The sequence below is a fragment of the Corapipo altera genome, unplaced genomic scaffold, assembly GCF_003945725.1.
Source record: "Corapipo altera isolate COAL_440 unplaced genomic scaffold, ASM394572v1 112, whole genome shotgun sequence".
NCBI lineage: Eukaryota > Metazoa > Chordata > Aves > Passeriformes > Pipridae > Corapipo > Corapipo altera.
This window is the reverse complement of record NW_020884899.1, coordinates 3,414,185-3,431,904: the sequence shown is the minus strand read 5'-3', so window position 1 is coordinate 3,431,904 and position 17,720 is coordinate 3,414,185. Positions and strand designations below refer to the sequence as shown.

At 43.4% G+C, this 17,720-nt stretch overlaps 1 protein-coding gene across 19 annotated transcripts in view; it reads right to left on the bottom strand.

The window, feature by feature from the left end:
- PTPRF (protein tyrosine phosphatase, receptor type F) overlaps nt 1–17,720 on the bottom strand; it is a 287,109-nt gene that overhangs the window by 203,736 nt on the left and 65,653 nt on the right. Inside the window, exons 1-2 of one of the 19 annotated variants that reach the window (XM_027649319.1) lie at nt 16,221–16,226; nt 7,334–7,336 (exon numbers count right to left, since the gene is read on the bottom strand). The exons of the other annotated variants lie outside the window; for them this stretch is intronic. The gene's annotated coding sequence lies outside the window, so the exon portion shown is untranslated. Of the gene's footprint in view, nt 1–7,333; nt 7,337–16,220; nt 16,227–17,720 lie in introns of those variants that run through there. 19 annotated transcript variants of the gene reach the window in all.

Here is a 17,720-nt window from a genome sequence, read left to right as displayed (position 1 = left end):
CACCTAAAATTAACTGACATGATACTGAACCAGAATTGTCTCAGGCAGCCGTCACACGAGGATGCCGTGCAAGTCACTCAGCAGTGCTGAACGTTCTGGGTGCTGATTAATTTGTGGAGTTTTATGCAGACAACTTAAACCTAAACGCAACGGGGAGGTGGTTTCTCTTCATATCACATCTGCAGGGGGCCTACAGATTTTGCACGCAGGGTGGCAAATTTTCTCCGTTATTCTTCCAGCCTGCTGTAATTGCAATGTCTTCCTCAAAGTGCCTGGCTGGCTATCAGTGTGAGCTGCTTTACATCTTAGTAAGAAAATCTCTAACTCTGGCTAATCCCTTTGCTGTGACTGAGTCTTGTCCATGGTGTTTTTAAAGTTTTTTGTGTGTCAGGGAAGGGGGGGGGGAAATAAATCAATCCCTCTACTATGACACCATTCTTGCATTTGCTTCCTAGAACTGAAATAACATGTAACTAGAAAAATATTCCAAGAAGCATAAAGCAGTCCTGAATACAACTGAAGAATACTGATTAAAACAAAGCAGAAGAATTCCTTTTAGAACCTGAGGTCATCTTCATTTCCCATCCTCTGCTTTTACGTTTCCCTAGAGGACTGGCAGCTTGTGTGTGCAGCCTGTTACGTATTTTGGGGAAAAGCCAGAGCCCTACATATGGGTTCAGTTTTCAATTCCCAGCATTTATAGTAAGCACTACACAGAGTAGAAAAACAAAGGAGAGCAGAGAAGAGCTCCTCTAACTGCAGAGCTTCCAGCAGCCTCACAGAATGGTTTTTCTGCTTTAATTTAAAATTGAAACCTGAAGTCAAATTTCCACCTGGTAATAGCTTAAAGGCACTTCCAATTAACTTGGTAATACACACTTTCTGAGTTAATAAATTTTTCAGCCTCTGTGTTTAATACAATTAAGCATTTGGGCCTTTGGCCTTAGACCTTATTTAGCTTGAGAAAGGATTGCAGGGAGACGGTCTCCAATTATCACCATTTACACAACATTCACTTAAGGGCTTTCAAATGCATCCATATAGAACATTCACTTAATCATACACAAAATTCAGTACCTGAATTAAGGCTGCCTTCTCTCTTGCACACAATATGCACAAGGGACAAGAGAATAAAAACCCCATCTACTGGGCTCTGATATCAGTCATCACCACGCTGCCTGAAGCAGCACTGAACAGCTGTGCCAGCTCCTAGCAACTTACTTTTCCTTCCAAATCTGCATTTTGTTATTTGCAAATTTCTTCAAAACTTCAAAGTTAATAAAGTGTGTTGCACAGTGTAAAGAACCAGCTAAGATATGCAGGACCAGGAAACAAAGACAGAACTGAAATCTTGTGCTTGAAAAAACATGAAAATTAATTTTGCCAGCATGCCTACCACATTAAACACCAAATTTTTTTACACAAAAGGATTAAAAGGTTTTAATCCCTCTTTGCAAGCAGTTAGTTCTTGATTCAGCAGTTCAAAAGGCTTTGCCAAGTTCAGGTTTTTCCTCTGCTTTTAAGAATTAAAAGCAAGTGTAAACCTTATTTTGTAAACAGAGCGCATAATACAATGATTTTAACAGAACTGGGAGCCAGAGTAAGTGACCTCTTCAGGATATTCGTTACTGGAGCAAAGGCATCCCAGGCTCTAAGGAGGGGACCTGCATTTCATTTTAATGCCACTGTATGTTGCTCTGTCCTCCTCCTAGTAATGAATCAAATTTCTGCTTCATCTACCTGGTCAAGAGGAAGACTTTCTGCTTAACAATACCGAGTGCACGCTGGCACTTCTGTAACACCAGGGATTTTTATTTTTTTTTCTATTTGTGTCAACTGTTTTATCATGCAGCAGCTGTAGTACAGTCTGCAGAAAAGTAAGAAATAACTTCCACCCTGAAACGTTTACCAGAGCAGTGAGCCAGGTACCCAAGCAAAATACTCTCAACTGGGGGTGGGGGTGGGGGGGTGTCTTTCTTGACATTCCCCAAAAAACAGGACTATTTCCCCACTAAAATGCTTCCTCCAAGTCAGACTCCTTGGTAAGCTTGGATGAAGAGGTTCAGCCCTTCTGGGAGGCACCACTGAGCACTTTTTACCCTGTAACGATGTATTTTTGCAGTGGCCAAATGAAGGCACAGAGTCCCACACAGCTCAAAAGCCCTTTGAGCAGGGCTACCCCCTCCACCTGGCAGCTGGACTGTGCTGGCAGGGGGCTGCTGAGCAACCCTGACCGTCCTCATCAGAAAGACAAGAACCACATGCTGACCAACATGCAGTCAGTGGAGGACCCGGGGGAACTCCAGGAGCCACTGTCTCCTGCCCACGAGTCACCTCGGAGTTCTCCCAAAATGGCTCTGCACGTATGTGGAAAACATCTCACTCCACACAAACATGATGGATGTCCAAACCCCACAGTAAAGACAACAAGTGACACATGCCAGAGATTTAAGAGTTTTACAAACACCGCAACGCAGCCCTGCCCCGCGCACAGAGCAGGGCAGGCACTTCATCCCAGGAGGGGCCCGGTCCCCTCCTCCACCACCCAGGGCTTTCTGGTTCAGAAAGGGCTAACTTCTAGAAAAGCATCAAAATTAATCACCTTCATGGTTGCTGCATTCTTGATTTAATTTTTCTAGTATCCACTCCTTGCTGTGTTATGAATCTAGCTGATAAAATGAAAAGCTCTTTTCACTTTAATAACTTTTCTCTGTGTAGACAATTGGGTCAGCCTCTGTTTCTACACTGAAGTCCTTAAATCTCCAGCTATCAGGCAGGGTTCCAGATTATTTTCTGGCCTTTTACTTGCACCAAACTTTCACTTGATTTCACCTGATTATGCACAGAGTTGCAAGAAATGCAGAAAGCCAAGGTCCAAATGGAGAAGTTACCATTTGCCATGCTGTGCAAAGTTGCTGTGGCCACCAGGTTTATCCTGAAGCCCAGTAGATAATGTACCTGAACCACAAGGTGAAGAGTTTGAATTTCCAGAGCTGGGCTGGGATGTGTGTACAGGTTGGAGCCTGTGCTGAAGAGGAAAGGCCGTGCACAGGATCTGTGGGACTGGGGAGCCACCCCAGCGGGGGCTGCTGGGGAACCCAGCACCACAGTTACACCACAGGTTGCACAACAGTATGTGGCTCTGAAGGGATTGATCTGTCTATAGAAAAAAAATCTTCTGTATCATGAATTATCTCTTTTTCAGCACCTCTGACAGTATCTGTGTCTCTGGGAAAAGGGAAAACCAGTTAACATCACCGCTGCAGTAGGTATCTTGGCAAGGCAGCACATATATTCCATCAAGGAGGTGGTATTTGAGACAGTGTACTTTATCCTCACAAAGCCATAATGCTGCCTGCTACCCAGAAAAAAACTTCCCTAGCTAAAAACACCAGAAGTATAATCCACACTGGTTTAGGAGTACATGTCCCTTTTCCACCATGAATTTCTGCTGCAGATCACAGACCTTACTGTGACATCAACTCCTACAGTACCTGGTGGGACATCAGCAGACCAAAATCCAACAAATTGGTGGCAGGGAATTACAGCATATGACTAAACCCAAAGAAACTGTCACTCCTGACATGGGCTTTCAGGTCAGGTACAAATACATGGAAGGTTGCACCTGCCACAAGAGCATAAAAGAAGTATGCTGTTACAGAGATTTCACATACCACTGTTTGTCTGCACCACTTACTTTCATCATCGCTGCCAGACAAAATTATCCCATACTACAAGTTTAAGGGACGTACACATAGATGTCAAACTTGCAAGGTTCAGCTTGCTTTTAAGCTCTTCGTGGAGACTACAGAGGAAATACTTAGAAAAAACCCCCTGTCTTCTAGAGTGCTGTGTCTAAGTCTCCCTCACCCATTCCCTGCCTTGTTGACTGAGTCCCAGGGTTCCTGGCTTGACACTCAATTTGCTGAACTAAAATCCAGACCAGCAAAGCAGATGACAAGCTACCTCAGAGAAAGTTAACTGCACCTCTCAGGTTTTACATGCATGAGAAAGAGGCACTGTTTCGACCTTGGGGATATGACATCCCAGTATATTTTGTGAAGGACATACACCAGGGTGAAACACAAATCTGCATGTGAATCTGAGGCTTGAAAGAACATCAGCCTTCCTTACCTACTGCAGGTCAGCGCAAACTGTAACTCAGCCTAGAGAGAACAGGATGAAACAAAAGAGCCTGTCCAATTATGCCTGCCTCAGGTGAATGTTTTTAGTTGCTCAGGTCTATTAACAGTGAGGGTAGCACACCTGTATATAGGCAAATGGATCTTTGCTTGAGAATTACCCATGCAGAAATAATCACCTGCCTATCACCAATCTTTGACTTTCATGTTGCGTTTTAAGGACTGACTTGAAGGTAGGTGCCTGCCAACTCTGCTTGTGTTCTCCAAGAATAAATGTTTATCAAAGGGAGGGTTTCCCATTTGCTGAGCTGGAATTAGTTACACCAACAGGGTATCAAACGGGTTGTTACCTGTCACCATTATCAAAGAGGAATGTGAAGTACAAAAACTAAGCAGCAGCAACTGAGCACTGGAGCTCGGCAGAGCAAGAGTGACATGGGACAGCCAAAATGTATGGGCACAGAGGGCTGGAAGGGGCTCTCTGAAGTAGGGTTGGGTCCCACAGCCTCACCAGGGCTGCACTGCACAAACCCTTCTGTAAAGGGGTCCTGCAACAGCTTAAAATAGGTCTGAGTTTCAGCCACACTTCTCGCTGGAAATATGTTCCAAAGTTATGGTCACGGAAGCACTGTTCGAAAACAGACTGTGGTTTTTAAAAGTCATTTGTTGTCACTTATACCCACTTGTTTATGTGCTAAATACGATCCTTTAGCTGAAAAGGGTTCCATTCCATCTCTGTGCCTTTTCTCTCTTTCCCCCAAAATGTACTTCAGATCCATGTTTATCCTCTTCTTAATAACAGTAAAATGTTTTGTGTCTTACATAACCCCTATAAGACTCCACAGACTAAATATCTTAAAACAAACAAACAAACAAACAAAAAGTGATATTGTGTCTTGATTCTTGCAGAATTTTTTGAATTTGCTTCATACTATCTGCTAGTAGAATCCATAATCCTTTACCACCATCAGCCTATTGAAAATGAAGAAAAAGCAGGCATTTGGGTTTGAGCATCTTGAAATCTTGAGATTATCATTCATCCTCTTACCAGCACCTTTTTTTTCCTCATCCCCTCCCTTTTTTTTTTTTTTTAAATTTTTTAAGTTATGCATCTCAGCATGGCTTTTGTTAATTCTCCTATATAATTTAAACTGAACCAAGAAACTGCTCGGTCTTCGTTTAATTTACAAGATCACATCTACAATGCCCTCATGATACACCATTTCCAAGTTTCAAGAAAATCTGCAGATCTGTTGATCACATGCAGGAAGTGTTTGTTAACAAGGCTGCTTAGAAACCCACCCTCGCACTTTCATATGCAAGTGCGTGTCCAGATCTCCACTCTAACCATGGTTATGGAATGAAAAAGAAGTTTATTTATGACTCTCCAGCAGCCTCAAAGGCATGTTTACTGTGCAAATTTGGAACTATGCTGTCGAGTCATACAAAACATGCAATTCAGCTGTTGTTATAATATAACCTCAGGTAATTAAATGTGAGATAAAGGTAGAAAAGCAGATGAACTGTAATCTGGGAGAACAAGCCCACCAGCACAACAGCAGCTGCCCACATTCTCCGTGCCTAGACTGTAAAACCGAGGCTGACAACACGATTTGCAAAGTGCTGAAATCACCCAACAGCACCAGTCATAATCTGAGATGCACATTTCCTTCAGCCAAGCATTTTACCACTATTACCGGTGATAAAACTGGCATATGAATTAAAGGTTTGAGAAAGGATGATGACAGTATGGAAATTAATCACACATTAATTTAAAACTTCCGACTGTCTTGGCATTGTAAAGCCATCACACTGCCACATCCCAGAGAGGAGTGACACACCTGTCCACCACCCTAAGGAAAGACAGCCTCCTATTCCAGGCGTCTTAAAGGCTATTAAGTGTTTTCATTGAGTTGCACCAAACCACTTTGGAGGCTGGTGTTTTAAATTCAAAGTATCAGAAAGCCCCATTCGAAGTATTATAAATTCAACAGTGACACTGCAGCAGACAGGGACTTATCTTTCAGACTGCTGTGATCGTTATTAACCTTACCAGCCACTTTTGTTTTGCTAATTTGGCGCTTCACCTACGAATAACTGAACTTCACGAAATAAATTACATAGAGCAATATTAGTGCTGTTCTTACTGTATTAGCAGGCATCCATGTATGTAATTCATGCACAGTGGTTTCTGAGTATATCCACACGGCACATAATGCCATTAGGCACTGATGGGTTGGCTTGCAACCAAGCTCGCATTTCATGGAGAATCCCTCCTGGATGGTGGAACCCAGGGCAGAAGGAGAGCAGTTCTCTAACACAGACCTAAGAACTCCAGAAAACCCCCAGAGGTGCCTTTGTGATTCTTATCTCCTTCTTGGATGCAGAGATTTGGGGTCTTTTTTTTTCCTTCCCGGAATAATGATTTTTTAACAAATCAGTCAGAACGCAGTCTGCTAAAATTAAAACAGCTTAAATTGAATGCAGGACTGTCACACATTGTCAAACGTGCTACAGAAAGGAAGGAGGACAGAAACAACTTCATTGCTGCTTCACTGCTGTCCAAGTGTGAGTTTGCAGTTGCATGGAAAGCAGAAACCTGAATTTAAGGAGTTGATAGGCAGGATTAAGGAGAAATGTATCTTCTTTTTAGGCCCCTTCTCGCTTCCAATTCTTTGCTCATCATTTTATTGAGGAAACAGATCTCAACTGTTTGGGACATCTGCTCTGTAATTCCTATTTCAAAATTCTGAAGTTTTCTTAAAATCCAGGTTTGTTGCCATTTTGGTATGATTTACAGAGACTGACTGTAGCTAAATGAGTCAGAGTACTGCAAACCCTTTTTGTTTTGTTGTGTTTTTTATTTTAACATTGAGAAGACCGTTCCATTTATGAAAGAAACACGGAAAACTCTGCATTAGGAGCTTTAAAAGGGCCATCCAGACAGACTGTGCTCTGCTTGCCAAAAGTGACACCCTGAACCCTGATTTCCAGTGCTACAGGCCAGGCAGAAAAACAAAGCAAACATTGGAACAACCTTGATTGTATCTCATCTGACCTAACCAAGTGACAGCTTGCTAAAATATTTTTGTTCTAGATACTTGAGGAAAGTGTTTTCGGATGTCTTGACTGGTACACCTGCAAAAGGTGGAAATACATGCAGCACAAATAAAGGTTGGATCAGATGTAACTGTCTTCACAGAGCCTGGAACCACTTCTGCAACGATACAGCTGAGGAAGGGAAGAAAACAGAAATACTTCTCTTCAACTTTTTATGGAAAAGACTCCCTTGAATCATAAAACTGTAGCTGGGAAGGGACCTCAAGAGGTCCCCAGTCCAGCCTTCTGCTTGAAGTGGAACCCTCACCAACACAAGATCATTTTGAGTGGTGGTGATGTCAGGCTGAACCTCGAGAAGCTCTCAGGAGGGAGAATCGACCACCTTGTTCAGAAGCCTCCTCCAGTGCTGCTCTGCCCTGCAAGAGGAAAAGCTACTCCTAACACCACCTGATCCTTTATTTCAATTATTAATAGCAAACTTCAACACAATCTCCTGTATCTCTCCATCTCATCTCTGCTAAACTTATCTGTTATGACAGCTATTGAGCAACTGGATGACTAAAGATGGCAGACACTATGACTGTATGCATCCATCAGAGCCCACGTTTAAATAAACAAACCCACTATTTTCAAACATGGATAATCACCACATCAATAGACTTATTAATTGGATTCCAGGACATGGTTGGATGCATGTTGCAGCAGCAGGGACTGGCTTCAACAAACACTGAGCTCCATTTCATCCATATGTCTCAAAGATAAAAGAAAAATTGGAGTGCAATCAAATGCAGTGGATTAAATAACAAAAGAAATCAAACAAAATGGACATAGAATTTGTTTCATCATATACATTCTGTGCACACATACACACCCCGCCACAGTTCTGAGCATGTCAACAGCTTATGATCCACAGAATAATTTAGGTTGGAAGGGACTTCTGGAGGTCATCCTTTCCAAACACCCACTTAAAGCAGTGCCAACTTCGAAGTTGGGTCCAACTCTGAAGCTGGATCAGGTTTCCTGGGGCCCCATTCAGTCAAGCTTTGAGTATTTTCAAGGATGGACAATCCAAAACATCCCCCTGGGGCTCTGATATGACCTTTGGCCATTTTTGTGGTAGGGAAATTAAAAAAACCTAACTATTATAGCTTATCACTGTTTCCCATGTTGGAGCTTTTGTCTCTGTTGGCTCTCACTGTATCACCACAAACCTGCCAGAAGAGCCTGACTACTCCTGCTCTACACTCTCTGCTCCACCCCCTCCCTTGGGGCAGTTCAAGTCAGCAGCGAGGTCCCACTTTCATCCATCTCCTAAGGCTGAACCCAGCTCCTCCCACCTCTCCTGGTACATCTCCAGAGCTCCCTCAGCAGCTCAGCACCAATGTATTGTGTGCCTGTATGCCAGCCCATGACGCTGCACTCCTTTCCTCATCAGAAGATGGAATTCTTTGCTACTTGCCTTCAGCAGGAAGGGGCTGCATTTAGGGGTCAGTCTCCCTCTCCTATGTTTCACTGTGTTCAGAATCATCTACAAGCTCTCTGCTGTAAGCATAAAGTATAACCATTGCTAATGAAAGATGACTTCTTTCAATACCTCCAAGACCGTATGAACCGTGCAGGATATCAACCTGCAAATTTATCTCCCTTACACAGAAATATTACTTGACTAGCAGCCACAGCCCTTCCAAATTAACTTCACTTACAATTATTTCAAATGTTTTCACATCTTGCAACCCTAGCACAGGGAATGGCAAGCCCCTGAGTACTGTTATTCCCAGGCGCCCCTGAACAGTGTTATTCACAGGTACGTGGTGCTCATGATATTCCTCACACCTTTGGCTAGACAACACATCTTCTATTTCTTTTTTAATCAGGTTTCCACCATTTACTTTCCCTGCTCTGCTGGTTGCCAGACAAACAATTTTTCTGCTGTACTTACTGACGCTTACAAAGTGCACCACAAAATGTGGGGGTATCATTATAATTTCAGAATTGCTGTATGCCAGCACTCCAAAAGAAAAGCAATTCAGTGGAGCTCCTGCTACACAGGACTGCCACACACAAGCTACCAACATTAAAACACTTTGAGAGACACTTCCCACTTCTGTTTCAACACATCACCTCCATTTACATTCAGTTATTATGTTAAGTCTACACACAAAATGAATCCCAGTTGCAACTTCCACTAAGTAATCAAGTAACTGAGCATTTTAGAGCCACAAAGAACAGATTTTGCCTTTTTTTGGATATACTAAACCAGCCCTTTGTCACTGCAAAAAGAGAGCTTGACATCTGAGATATAAAATGCTCAAAAGAAGGCTGTATCAGTTAATCAAAAGAGAGTGATGACTGCAACAAACTTTATCAGTTCTGACATGGCAAAATGAGAGCAGGAGACCAGTATCACAGGCTGGCAATTCCATTAACTCTTTGTATTGCTATATTTTTATTTATTTTTGACTGTTCATAGACTAACAATAGCCATGTGGTGAGTAAAAAGAATAGCAGCACGTAGAGGCCACTGTTGCCAAGTCTCAGTTTTCAGGAAAATGCCTTTAGCAACTCTCCAGTCCACTGAATGTGACCATGAAAGTAGGGAAAGAGCAGGTCCTGCTGCCAACAGCAATCACAGCAGACAGCCCTTTTCCTCTAACCTCAGAATGACTTTAACTATGTCCATGAGAAACTAAACTATTTAGACTCTGGCACCATCACAAAAGCTAAATTCAATGGGAGATATATCATATACGCATTTTATATAAACAGATCTTTCTTCTTGATTTCTCAAGTGCCCTTTCATTTCCCATTGTATCCAGCTCTTACAGACGTTCCTAATTCCCACTTACACGCAGGTTCAAGAGCTAATTCATGGACACCAAGGAGTAAACTATCAACATCACATTTTTTACCATCAGATCTCAGTATCAGCTAACAAAGCAGGTAAGCAATGACAAGCAATTACTGTTTTCTCACTCTTTACAGATAAGCCATGTGATGTTCTTGCCAGTTTGACAAGTATTGGTGTTGCTGGCCCACTAACCCCAGTATGGGGGAGATTTTAGAGAAGTATCTGGAGGAGGAGGCACTGGTGCGAGTATTCAAACAGCACGAACAAAACCAAAGCATCGTTCCATTTTTTTTTTCTCCCCACCTTCAAGGAAACTGCATTAAATGGTCAGGGCCCTCAATTCCTCCCTGGAGAGGCTGAGCTATTACTCCTTATCAACCTGATAAAGCCACTTTTGCATGGCATAGGGGGAAAGTTCAGCACTTTGTGTAACATGGAGCACAGTATAATGAAACCTTACGGAGGTTTGTGTACAAGTCAGGAGATAACAACTAGACTGACAAGGACTCGAGTCTGAGCACTGACAAGAGAAACTGTCAATGTGTGCCCATCACATGTGCTCACAGCTCTGATTTTTTCCTGGCAGTTCTGGGATTCTCCAATGGTAATAAGAAGCAAAATGAGGTAAGTCTATCATTTGTGGGTTCTCTTTGATTAACCATCCATCAGGGTGTACAGACATCGATATTTGCTGTCTTCTCATAATGGCTAGCTCCTTGCTCCTTGGAAGATGTAAGGGGTTTTGCAGAGACAGCAGAAGTGCCCATCTGCAATCTCCAGGTAATAACCTACATGCTGGAGGAGGACATACATGCCTTGCTTGTCAGGATCCTTAAGACAATCTGCTTTGTGTGGTGCAAGTGAAGGTGTTATTAAATCTTTCAGGTGGAGAGAAATGTTACCGAGACTAGCAGAGCAGCTAAGGCTTAGCGACTTTGAAGCTCAGTCTGGGAGCTCAGACTGAGAACCAGCTGGCTGGAGAGGCAGCTGACAAATGTGTTCAGCCTGGGCAAATCCTTTTATTCTAGTACTTAAACACCTTGGACATGGCATTAAAAAGGGTCCTTCTCACCTGCTGCATCCTCCTGGAGAAGAAATGGGGAACTGTCAAGAAATAGGCCCTCTCAAAAGAAAAATATTAACTGCAGAAGCAGCACAATAGCTTCACTGGAAAGGGAGGGAAATAAGGGAGCCTGTTCCTGGCAACACTCCTTCAGCCACAGCAATTCAACCCCTGCACTGAGGAAGCATCTACCATGACAAGTTATTCCATCTAGTTTTAAGGTCAGCCACGAGAGAGAGAAAGCCTGCCCACAGTATGTGGCTAAATACAGCAACTAGCATCCATTAGCTGGAGAGCATGGAGCAGCAAGGCAGGAGAGTCTGCAGGTGGGAGGGATGAGGAGCAGCCAGGCTGGGCCCACTGACCCTCCTGCACCTCTGGAGAGCAGGGAGGAGGTGTGCAGTAGCAACTCCAGCTATGGGCTATCACCTGTATGTACATAAAAGTGAACAACAGCTCAAGGTGCAACAACCAAGGTGCATTAGTTGTATAATCCTCTGAATTATCTCCTGTCAAATCAATGGTTATCTTCCTGCATTTTCCCCTGTGTTTCTAATGGAATTCAGTGTCCCCAGCAGTGAACTGTGTCACGGACTGCAAGCATACACAGTTTTCAGAAATACTACTAGGAACTGTCATAAGTACTGTTTAGTGTTGGCAACCTTGGCTACTCTGAGAAAGCAAATGAGCAGAACAAAAAACACCCAACAACTCCAGCTATGTGGGAGACAGTTCACACGAACCATGGGTGAAACTACCGGAGGGAAGGCTGTCACAGAGAGTCTCAGCAGTCAGGAAAGGCTGGATGAGAATGGAGGAAAACAAGGTGACAACAATGATGAAGTTTATCTTGCTTAGGAAGAAAAGAAGGAGCAGTGGCAGCAGGGAGGGTGAGAACACGAGAACAGCCTTCAAGGATCTGGGAAGAAACGACAAGATGAAAAGGAACTTTTCTTCCTTTTTTTTTTCAAGTCACGCAAATGGACAACAATTCATAGTCACAAAGATGCTGAAAGGGAGTTTAAAGTTTGAACGTTTGGGGTAAACTCCTATACCATACTCTCAAGATATAAATATACTGACAGCTAAACACTGCAGCAGCCTGCTGAGGAAATGGTGGGCTCTTCTCTCACCAGAAGTTTTTAAGAACATGCTAGACAAACATCTGTTGTGAACAGCTTAGAGCAATCCTGTCTGAGCAGAGAAAGGCAGGATGAAATCGGGACATCGACACACGATGAACACCATCCAGAGGAACTAATACTGCCCACATTATTGCTTGTTTTTCAGGCTGCTCTGGCACAATCTGAGTCTCTGGATCGATCTGGGTTCGTACCAAACTTGGGTGCTTCGACCTGGATGAACCACCGGCAGCTTCCCACTGCAGTGAGCAGGAAAGGCTTGTTGTCCACAGCTGCCAGGACACGACTCCCTCCCACTCACGCCTCAGGGTTCCCCTCTCACAGCTCTGAGTCCTCTGAAAAAGGCACAGCAGCATCTGTTTTTTGTGATGTTGTTAGAGTAGCCATTTTCTCTGAGCGATATTTTCATAAGGCCAACTCAGGGCCTGTTTGCTACTCAGTAAAATTCCCAGTACAACTCGATCCATTTAATTTTCAGCACAGCAGAAACACCAGCACTGTAAAGTTGCGAAGTTCTGACCCAAGACCAGAACTTATTACTCAACTAGGAAAAGCAGATGAGCACAAGGATAGACAGTTCTCCAAGACAGAACTAAATCAGAATGGTAACACGGTAGGGTTGGTTTTATTTATTCATGTAACAAACCTGCATAAATGGTCAGCAAAAGCAGATGAAAGTCAGCATTGTCTAATTTAAGGCAACACATTTTGTAGGGAATAATTTAAATCAACAGTACACTTCTCTGGATTCTAAATTAACTGTAACCACTCAGAAAGGCACTGGACATAAGTACCTAAGTAGATGCTTTCAGTGAGGTGCTCCGTGCAGGCACAGTCGTGAAAGGAAACTAGACATTAGAAAGAGCATGGATATGGAAGAATACAAAACTACATTATTGTAAAAAGGCAAGAGAATTTCTGAGGCAAAATAACCTAATACCTACATCAACTGTGACTTGCCCTTCGACAATGGGGTTGACAAAACTCCAGAGAGCTGTCTGAGAGAAAAGACTGAGCTGGGTGATCCCATTTCATACTTGCAAGAGAAACAGTAATTCAGCTGAATGTAAAAGTGATAAATTTGAAACAGTTAAGTCTTTTGTTTTAATAGCCCCACAACAGATAATTAACCTCTAGTCAGTGAGGTGCCCCAGAGCAGCATCAGAAGCAGGAGACTTGGAGAATTCCCCTACAGGACAACGGCTTAGGGCAGAAATGGCATTAATCAATGACCTCACTGTACTCTATACTATAATAGATGCATATTAATATTCATAGATTTTTAGGACTGAATGGTCCACTCTATCATCCAGTCTGACCTCCATTCTGACACAGGACATGTTTTAGCCAGCTCCTCCAGCCTCTGATTCCTGTTAGGCTTTTCTCTGCTAGGTCAAAAGAGGTTGCTTTATAGGAACTAGCTCCCCATTCTAATACAGAGGTTCTAAGGTGGGTGTAATGCAAATTTTGGCTCAGCAAGATCTGGTGATAAAGTTCTGAGCTGAGATCCAAGTGCAGGAATTAAATAAACCCTACGGTTGTGCCAAATAATCCAAGAGGCAGGAAATGGAAAAGGCTCTCTGAGCGTCTGCAGTAGGTCAGGAAAGTACGTTCTTGGTCCCTCTCCAGACCCCTTGTTTCAGGCTGTGGCTGCACCTTTACAAGGCCACCCACAAATGCAGCATGGGGCTTTTCATCATGCAAGTCAGCAATATTTTAATGTTACAGATGATGGAATCACAGCACTCCCCATTAGCTAACAATTTTGCGATGGCAGCATGTTCAGGTCATGATACAGTTGTTTTTAAGCAATTCTGGACCTAAAATGCCCAGGAAGCAAACAACATTTTTCTTCTTTTTTTTTTAATATTTTTTTTTAAATTATTCTCACCTCTGTGACACTGAAAGAAAAAACGGGAGGATTTGTATTCCTGATTTTAAGACGGTTCAGCTTTTGGGTGACCTCTTCTCGGAAAAGGTTAATTCTTATGAACTTCAGAGCTTAAATATGTCTCAATATAAGCATTAAGATCCACCCAAAAGGGATCCTTTCATAAAATAAGAACCTAAAACTTAGTATATTTTAAAGCTATGTAGTTTCCAACTGTTTCTAACTCACTATGGGTTTTATGGAAACGAAGGGCAATAATTCCTACCCTGATGCACTTTCCTGCAGACTGATACCTCTGTGACAGAAACTGTTAATGAAAAAAAAAAAAAGTCTGTTTCCCAGTCTAAGAACCAAGCAGCAACTGAGGCTCTTACAGTGAAATCCAGGGAGGGAGGGAAGACAGAGGGAGACTCATTCCTGTATCACACCCCAGAGCTGCAGAGAGTCTGCACCTGTTCCACTGCCTTTACTCCTGTGTCCAGCCATGGTGGGAACCAAACACTGGGACATCCATCACTTTTACACCTCTTGGACAGGAATAAAAGCAGCCACACCAGAAACTGCATCCTCAGATACTGATGACAGCTGACAGATAAACAGAGAAAAAAAAGTAATACTGCTACCTCCTCCTTTGGTGCCTGATCCAAAGCTCTGCCTGCCATTCCCTGAGCAAAGCATGGAAAACCCCACCAGACTCAGACAGGACACAAGCCCAGTAAAACCACTTAGTGACTACAGTGTACAACCAGCAAGTTATTGCACTGCTGCACTTGTTTCCCCACACAATAGTCTTGTCAATTAAATAAGTTTCAACAAGCACAAGCAAGATTTTATTCAGAGGAGCCTGAAACAGATCAAGCCTGATTTCCGAAGTGGGAACTGAGTCCTGCTGATCAGGGCAGGGCAAGTCCCTCCTCTCCACTCTGGTGCCTCTGAAATGCTGAACTTTCTCTCCAGTTCATTAAACACTGTTGTAAGGAAAGGCCTCAGCGCATCCTGCCAGTTCAGGAATATATTAACAGTATTGGAAACCCTTTTAATAAATGACAACCACCTGCCCCCAAAATTACAGATGCTCAGAAATGCAGTTCAATTTAAAGGGCAACCACTTAGGTCAGAGATCTGTGGCGTGCAGATCAGTCTTGGCACTGAGGAGGGATAAAGGAGTAAACACCAGCAAGCCACAACAGTGGGGTTCCTACAGAAGCTGCAGGTTGGACTAGCTGCAGTGTTTAAATAAATATGTATAGGATATGTGCATTATGAAGTGGAGCTTGCACCTTATGTGAAGAGATCCTGAGTATGAAATTGTGTCCTCCTTCAGGAGATTTCACTGGGCTTGCTGATTTTTCTCCTCCTGCTGTTGTGCAATGAAGGAGCTCATCAATATGGGAAAAAAAGCTTCGGTCCCGGAGGCAGCATGACTGAAAACCCCTGACAGCATTAGGAAGTCCATAAATTCCATACTTTCCTACCCAGAACCTTCCATTACTTTTTGCTGTTACAGTTGTTATAACAAAAAATGTTGAGGTTTAAGTGTTCTCTGTCTAAGCCCCATAAAGACTCTCCTAAGGCTACAAGGGGGAAAAAAAAAAAGGATCCCTGCACCTGTGACAGACACTGGAGTGTCAGCACAGACAGGCAAGATGCTGCTCCTGCTCCAACAGAACCAGCATGAGTCTGTACTCAGGACTCACAGAACTAGAGCCTGACACTGGCACTTTCCTCTTTGGAAAGCACAAAGGTTTTAGGAAAGGGCTACAGAGAATCAGCTTAGGTTCCTGAGCAGGACCTCTACACAGCTGAATAAAACTAACAAACCCTAAGATCCCATAAAAGCCCACAGACTATTTAAATCATGTCCACCACCACCAAAGCTGGTGTCATTTCAAGGAGAAAAGGCAGCAGGTAGAGTCTGGTTAATGGCAACACTCCTGAAGTCAGCAATCCACACTGCATTTTACCTGAGCATTATCATGAATTATCAACATTTTGGTGAGCTTTCTCCCACTTCAGACAAGCCTGCAGCAAATGAGGGCTCTGTTAAGGGACATCAAGTACATGATGGCTTCACCTGCTCCTGCTGCTCTGGGAGCAGGAGGCAGGCAGCAATACCCTACCAGGAAGCTTTGAGGGCTCACTCAGAGGAGCCATCTTGGTTACACAGAGGGCAGAAGTAGGTAGTACAGTCCACATTCGGCAAATTTTCCCAATTAAAAACCATTTACCAGTACAAACAGGGCTTTTGCAACTTTGGACTCTCGTAGCCAAAACTTTACAAAAGAAAAAAACAAACACAAAGAGTTTCAACCTGTGTAGAGCTCTAGGCTATATATTTCATAGCATGACACACTTCTTCAAAAAAGAAAAATCAAAGGTATTTTATACAGAAGGAATAATATTCTATATATACTCATTGCATGTGCTGGATGTGCTTTACAAATATAATGCTGCCATACTGATTCTTCTTACAGCCACTAAAATAATTTGTTTCAGGCTGAGCTATGCTGTGCTCAGTTTCAGCACATGGCAAATTACAGACAAGTCATAAACATGCCAACCCCCCAGTTTCTGCAATCATAGAGGGGATTTTGTATTTCTTTTATTTCCTGTCTCCACTGGTTTCCTTCTCCCCATCAAACACTCTTTAGAACTGAGATCCATCAAAACCCACCAGCAGTCTTGTCCTAGTCCTACTTTCTGCAACATCTTTACAGCCATGTCCAGGAATGGTGGCAGCCCACACCAGGACTCTCCAGGCTGAAGAAGTCCCAGAGACGGGTCCAACTGCCACTTCCAAACAGCCCAAGCCACCTGAGGTGTTCCTGGGAACCCAACAGCCTCTGCCCCACAACCAAGCAACAGTAACTTGACTTGAAGAACCTGCAGTAGAAAACTTAAAAACATGGACCAAGGACAGATCCTCAGGCCAATCATCCAAGCCAATTCCTTTCAGCTGACTGTACCTTCACATACACACTGGTTGCACAAAGCCATAACAGAACTGCCAGAACAAGCCCACGCTGGACTCCAGTGCAGGACCAGGGAGACGCAGCTGCTGCCTCCGAGTGACCTCTGCCACGTCCCAAGGCACAGCCCCCCCACGAGAAACCACAGGGACCAGCAAAGCTGACACCCCAGGGCTCAGAAGGGAATCAGATATTTAGCAAGATTATGCTATCTGCTAATCTGATTAGCCCCAGAGACTGCAGATAAACATAACAAAGAACAGCCGGACACCAGCTGTAAAACCCATCCAGTCAAGCAAATAGCGCAGCTGCCCAGAAAAGCTCAGCATCTGGGACCTGTCGCATGCAATGCTTTTAGGGAAATGACAGACTCGCTGCTCTCACGTTAGACATGGGGAAATGTGTTAATCTGTTTACCTTAAATGGATTTAACCTCAATCTGAAAAAGAGAGGACCGACTCAGGATACATACAGCCAAGACACTCCAGCAAGCAACACACAGCGAGCAGGAGGCAGCAATCCTTGACACCATTTACACGGGCTCGAAGGATCAGGCAGGACACAGGTCAAACAAGAAACGTTAAGGGATTAAACAAGCACACTTG